We start from the raw sequence: 7,459 nt of genomic DNA, 5'->3' as shown, positions 1-7,459 counted from the left end.
GGTATACCTTTTACTTAAGATCCGAGGGCAAGATCTTTGTTGCCAAGAACGGATCCTTTCTGGAAAAAGAGTTTCTCTCGAAAGAAGTAAGTGGGAGGAAAGTAGAACTCGATGAAGTACTACCTCTTGAACGGGAAAGTAGTGCAGCTCAGGAAAATGTTCCTGTGATGCCTACACCCACTGAAGAGGAAAATAATGATGATGATCAAGGTACTTCGGATCAAGTTGCTACTGAACTTCGTAGGTCCACAAGGACACGTTCCGCACCAGAGTGGTACGGCAACCCTGTCCTGGAAATCATGTTGTTAGACAACGGTGAACCTTCGAACTATGAAGAAGCGATGGCGGGCCCAGATTCCAACAAATGGCTAGAAGCCATGAAATACGAGATAGAATACATGTATGAAAACAAAGTATGGACTTTGACTGACTTGCCCGATGATCGGCGAGCGATAGAAAACAAATGGATCTTTAAGAAGAAGATGGACGCGGATGGTAATGTCACCATCTATAAAGCTCGACTTGTCGCTAAGGGTTATCGGCAAGTTCAAGGGATTGACTACGATGAGACTTTCTCTCCCGTAGCGAAGCTTAAGTCCGTCCGAATCATGTTAGCAATTGCCGCATACTATGATTATGAGATATGGCAGATGGACGTCAAAACGGCATTCCTTAACGGGCATCTTAAGGAAGAACTGTATATGATGCAGCCGGAGGGTTTTGTTGATCCTAAGAATGCTAACAAAGTATGCAAGCTCCAGCGATCCATTTATGGGCTGGTGCAAGCATCTCGGAGTTGGAACATTCGCTTTGATGAAATGATCAAAGCGTTTGGGTTTATGCAGACTTATGGAGAAGCCTGCGTTTACAAGAAAGTGAGTGGGAGCTCTGTAGCATTTCTCATATTATATGTAGACGACATACTTTTTATGGGAAATGATATAGAATTCTTGGACAACATTAAGGCCTACTTGAATAAGTGTTTTTCAATGAAGGACCTTGGAGAAGCTGCTTATATATTAGGCATCAAGATCTATAGAGATAGATCGAGACGCCTCATAGGTCTTTCACAGAGCACATACCTTGATAAGATTTTGAAGAAGTTCAAAATGGATCAGTCCAAGAAGGGATTCTTGCCTGTATTGCAAGGTGTGAGATTGAGCTCGGCTCAATGCCCGACCACGGCAAAAGATAAAGAAGAGATGAGCGTCATCCCCTATGCCTCAGCCATAGGATCTATTATGTATGCCATGCTGTGTACCAGACCTGATGTAAACCTTGCTGTAAGTTTGGTAGGAAGGTACCAAAGTAATCCCGGCAAGGAACACTGGACAGCGGTCAAGAATATCCTAAAGTACCTGAAAAGGACGAAGGACATGTTTCTCGTTTATGGAGGTGACGAAGAGCTCGTCATAAAGGGCTACGTCGACGCTAGCTTCGACACAGATCTGGATGACTCTAAGTCACAAACCGGATACGTGTATATGTTGAATGGTGGAGCAGTAAGCTGGTGCAGCTGCAAGCAGAGCATCGTGGCGGGATCTACATGTGAAGCGGAGTACATGGCAGCCTCGGAGGCAGCGCATGAAGCAATTTGGGTGAAGGAGTTCATCACCGACCTAGGAGTCGTACCCAATGCGTCGGGGCCGATCAAACTCTTCTGTGACAACACTGGAGCTATTGCCCTTGCCAAGGAGCCCAGGTTTCACAAGAAGACCAAGCACATCAAGCGTCGTTTCAACTCCATCCGTGAAAATGTTCAAGATGGAGACATAGATATTTGCAAAGTACATACGGATCTAAATGTCGCAGATCCATTGACTAAACCTCTCTCGCGAGCAAAACATGATCAACACCAGAACTCTATGGGTGTTCGATTCATCACAATGTAACTAGATTATTGACTCTAGTGCAAGTGGGAGACTGTTGGAAATATGCCCTAGAGGCAATAATAAAAGGGTTATTATTATATTTCCTTGTTCATGATAATTGTCTTTCATTCATGCTATAACTGTATTATCCGGAAATCGTAATACACGTGTGAATACATAGACCATAACATGTCCCTAGTGAGCCTCTAGTTGACTAGCTCGTTGGTCAACAGATAGTCATGGTTTCCTGACTATGGACATTAGATGTCATTGACAACGGGATCACATCATTAGGAGAATGATGTGATGGACAAGACCCAATCCTAAGCATAGCACAAGATCGTGTAGTTCGTTTTGCTAGAGCTTTTTCAATGTCAAGTATCTCTTCCTTAGACCATGAGATCATGTAACTCGCGGATACCGTAAGAGTGCTTTGGGTGTACCAAACGTCACAACGTAACTGGGTGACTATAAAGGTGCACTACAGGTATCTCTGAAAGTGTCTATTGGGTTGACACGGATCGAGACTGGGATTTGTCACTCCGTATGACGGAGAGGTATCTCTGGGCCCACTCGGTAATGCATCATCATAATGAGCTCAAAGTGACCAAGTGTTTGGTCACGAGATCATGCATTACGGTACAAGTAAAGTGACTTGCCGGTAACGAGACTGAACGAGGTATTGGGATACCGACGATCGAGTCTCGGGCATGTAACGTACCGATTGACAAAGGGAATTGTATACGGGGTTGTTAGAATCCTCGACATCGTGGTTCATCCGATGAGATCATCGAGGAGCATGTGGGAGCATGTGGGAGTCAACATGGGTATCCAGATCCCGCTGTTGGTTATTGCCCGAGAGCCGTCTCGGTCATGTCTACGTGTCTCCCGAACCCGTAGGGTCTACACACTTAAGGTTCGGTGACGCTAGGGTTGTATGAATATGAGTATGCAGCATACCGAATGTTGTTCGGAGTCCCAGATGAGATCCCGGATGTCACGAGGAGTTCCGGAATGGTCCGGAGGTAAAGAATTATATATAGGAAGTGGTATTTCGGCCATCGGGAAAGTTTCGGGGTCACCCGGTATTGTACCGGGACCACCGAAAGGGTCCCGGGGGTCCACCGGGTGGGGCCACCCATCCCGGAGGGCCCCAAGGGCTGAAGTGGGGAGGGGAACCAGCCCATAGTGGGCTGGTGCGCCCCCCTTGGCCCACCCCCTGCGCCTAGGGTTGAAACCCTAGGGTGGGGGGCGCCCCACTTGCCTTGGGGGGCACTCCACCCCCCTTGGCCGCCGCCCCCTTGGGAGATTGGATCTCCCAGGGCCGGCGCCCCCGCTAGGGGCCTATATAAAGGGAGGGGGGAGGGGGGAAGCCGCACCCTAAAGTCCTGGCGCCCCCTCCCCCTGCTACACCTCTTCCTCCTCCGTCACGTGCTTGGCGAAGCCCTGCCGGAGTGCTGCTGTTCCACCACCACCACGCCGTTGTGCTGCTGCTGGAGCCATCATCATCCCCTTGCTGGATCAAGAAGGAGGATACGTCATCCGCTCCGTACGTGTGTTGAACGCGGAGGTGCCGTCCGTTCGGCGATAGGATCTCCGGTGATAGGATCACGACGAGAACGACTACTTCAACCCCGTTCTTTTGAACGCTTCTGCTCGCGATCTACAAAGTGGTATGTAGATGCATCTCCCTTGACTCGTTGCTTAGATGAACTCATAGATGGATCTTGGTGAAACCGTAGGAAAAATTTTAATTTTCTGCAACGTTCCCCAACACCACCGGAGTTAGGAACGGGTATTTGAAGTAGGCAAAGAGACACATAAGTGGATTTGCATGGTGGAAATCATTAAGAAATGTAACTCAGGGGATTTCGTGTTTTCATCATGGAAGCCATTAAGAAAAGAACTCAAGGGATTTCATTTTTGCATGGTGGAAGCCATTAAGAAAAGAAACTCAAGGGATGCACCAACAAATGACAATTGGTGGGAGTCTCTCCCTGTCAGTTTCAAATGCATTTGTGGCCCACATACAATGAGTTAGTACATACGATGCCATGCACATATCAAGGGAAAGTGGGCTAGCTGGTTCATGGGCGGGTTGCTGGCCCAAAAAAGTGACGATGTGGCAGCATGCAAAGGTAGGAAAATTAGGTAGCGGGGAGATGGCATGTGTGGGGCTTGCATGATGAGGTGGATAGGCTGCATGTCAAGAGAAATAGATAATGGGGATGAACTATTTAGGTATTATAGATGGGGCTGGGGGGGAGGGGGGCAACTCCTTTCTTTCAAAAAAAATATGCTCAGCTTACAAAACAACAAAATGGAGCTGTGTATAGTTACTTTAATGAAACACAGCGGTTTGAAGATATTATTAGACTCCACAGGGCCAAAGAAGAGCAGACATTTTGCAAACATTTCACATTTCTTGCTTTTCACATAAGAGAACCATCACTTATTTTAAGACCATATCCATGTAGGAACCACCGACCAATCACAGTTGATGGGATACTGATATATGCCGGTTGCTGGAGCCTGACTCCTCTCGTGTCGCCCCTGCGTGGTGACCGGGGGAACCCTAGCGCCGCCGCATCCTCGTCCCTCCCCCGACCTCTCCTCCTCGTCGCCACTAGGGCGCGCCATGGGGCAAAGCCCGGTCGGCGTCGGCGGGATCTCTTCTTCCACAGCTCGCTGGATCTGGCGCGGGCGGATCACGGCGGTGGTTGGCGGCGCACTGGAGGCAGGGCGCGCCGGCGCGGGCTTGGGGGCGACGGCAGGTTCCCCTGGTGTGTGTGGGAGTCCGCTCGGGGCGCGCGGTGGCGGCCCATGGCAAGCGGTGGCAGGCGCTGGGCTCTCAGCGGCGCTCCGACGTGTGCAGGCGGCGGTGGTCCCTGTGCGCAGTCGGCGGCTCCGTCTCTGACCCGGACGGCGCGGGGGATGGCGGCGGCCCGGCGTGGCCGGCGATCTGGATGCAGTGGTGCCGGTGCTCCAGGGTTCTGCCTAGTGGTGCTGGTGGTGACGGCAGCACATGCACGAGAGTTGGATCCCTTCGAACTGATCTGGGTGAAAACTTGCCTTCGGCGTCTGCTAAGGTCGGCGGCGGTGGTGCTATCTGCGTCGTTCTCTTCTTTAAGGCATCGCCATGGAGAAGTTTAAGGCCACTCTCTGCTACATTTAGGGGAAACCCTAGATCAGATGATCGGATGACGGTGGCGCTTTGGTGTCGTTCCTCCCTTGGGGGCATCATTCTTGGAGGTACACACGTGATCAAGGGACCAGAGGACGAATTCTTTGGTGGAGCGGTGCTTCATCCTACACACTGATGGCGACGGATCTTGATGGTGTGGCGCAGTTCAGATTCGGAGTTCGCTGTGGGAGGATGGACTCGCGCAGGCGGACGACGCTATCGGGCGTCGTGGTTCCGTCGATGGCAGAGAGACCTGACACGGTACATGCAACATGACAGCTCTGAAGATGGATTGATGGCAGGTGGTTGCGGCGGCCTCATACTCGGCAGGCGTCCTGGTTGAGGAGTATGTCGGGCTGGTAGGTGCCCCATACCCGGCAGGCGTTCTGGTTGGGACCTCGGGTCTTAGATGTTTAGATTTGGTTGTGATGTCTGTTTGGTATTAGGCCTAGACTATCTGCGCCCCTTCGTCAATTGGATAGGTGTAGCGACAGTTGTTGCTTAGACGGTGGCTTTAGTCTTGTTGTTGTATGGCTTTGTAAGGTCTTGTGAGAATAATTAATAAAGTGGCTGTATGCATCGCCCAGATGCAAAGGCCGGAGATCATCCTCCTTTTCTAAAAAAAATGTAGGAACATGCAAATGCAAATTGCAGGAGACGTAACATATTATTCAGCAGTTTAACATTTACCACATGTATCTCTTTTACAACTCACAAACATAAAGCTCATGACATACACCTGAAATCAGTGGATGGATATTTAGTTATATGCACACCTCCCAAAGGTACTCGCAGCAGGGCGGATGGCATTAGCGTTGTCTTTTTTTCAAGCACACGCAAGAGCATTGCGCGCTTTTTCATTTAAGAAGATAGAGAGGACATTTACAGAGTAATTACAAAGTAATTACAAACGCTGAATGCGCAGTCCACAGTTCTAGGCTATTACAAGCTACGTAATGTCTCGCGCCAGCCCACCTATTTTTGCTTTAATCCACAATCGGAACTCACTTTGGATATTGCTAGCTACCACATGCGGCATGAGCGCGATCTTGTCAAAAACCCTCCTGTTATGCTCAAGCCAGATGGATCGGAGCACAAGACAAACCATGGTGTTAACCTTGCGACGACTTCTACTAGGAACCGCATTGCTTAGCGCCGGCCACCATTCCTTGATAGTGTCAGTTGAGGTTGGAGTTCGTCTATGCAAACGCCATAGGAGTAAGATATTGTACCACACTTCCCTGGCAAAGGAGCAACCAAGCAAAATGTGATTCAGGTTCTCCTCCTCTTGAGAGCAAAGCACGCAGCAATCCGGGTGCTTGAGTTGCCGTCTTGCAAGGCGATCCGCGGTCCATAGCCGATCGTGGAGGGCCAGCCAGACAAAAATCTTTATTTCCAAAGGTGCCCATGAAGTCCACAACTCCGCAGTGCCAGGGAGAAACTCCCGACCAAGGAAGAAGAGATGATAAGCGCTACTTGCTGAATATGATCCATCTGATGTTTGCCTCCACCTGAAAGAGTCTGGCTGCTCCGTCAAGCTCTGCCCAGTGATAAGAGGCCAAACTTTTAGGACGTCCGCAATGGCATGTATGTCAAGGTTCCCACGTAGGTCAGTCATCCACGCCCCATTTGGCAGACTATCTGCAACAGATTGTTACATGGCGACAGGCCAAACAAACTTTAGCAGAGACGGGGCGAGTTGCTGAAAACTAGCACCATTTAACCAGGGATATGTCCAGAATCTGATGGTGTTGCCATTCCCAAGCAAGCAATGTAATCCAGCACTGAAGATGATGTCAACCTCAGCAGGCAGTTTAATGTTAAGGCCATGCCAGGGCTTCTCGTCTGCAACCTTTTCGAACCAGCGCCACTTGAGAAGAAGTGTCTGGTTCAGTAACCTAAGGTTGTGGATCCCGAGTCCACCATACACTTTAGGCGAGCAAACAAGGTTCCAGTTGATTAGGCAGTTCCCACCTTTCGCCTCATCATGTCCACACCAGAAAAAAACCACGTATGATCTTATTAATGCAAGAGATAAACCACACCGGCAGATCGAGCACTAGCATTAAGAAGATGGAAGCTGCGGTGAGAGTTGAGTTGATTAGGATAAGTCTCCCGGCCCGACGGAGATAACGAGCTTTCCAGGTGGGTAAATAGTCCGCAGTTCTGTTGATAAGAGGTTGAAGAGCATATTTGGGCAACCGAGTAACGGACAGCGGCAACCCCAGATAGGTTAGAGGAAATTCCTTGATGGAGCAGCCGAGGATGGCTGTCACTTGAGGAATGTCGTCCTGCCTGCAACGGATCAACGAGGTGGAGCTTTTTGCCATGTTGCAAGATAGTCCAGAGGCGTGCCCAAACGCAGTCAGAAGATGCACGGTTGTCTCTGCTTCGACCACATCAG

This window comes from Triticum dicoccoides, chromosome 7B (genome assembly GCF_002162155.2).
Source record: "Triticum dicoccoides isolate Atlit2015 ecotype Zavitan chromosome 7B, WEW_v2.0, whole genome shotgun sequence".
NCBI lineage: Eukaryota > Viridiplantae > Streptophyta > Magnoliopsida > Poales > Poaceae > Triticum > Triticum dicoccoides.
This window is presented reverse-complemented; position numbering follows the sequence as displayed.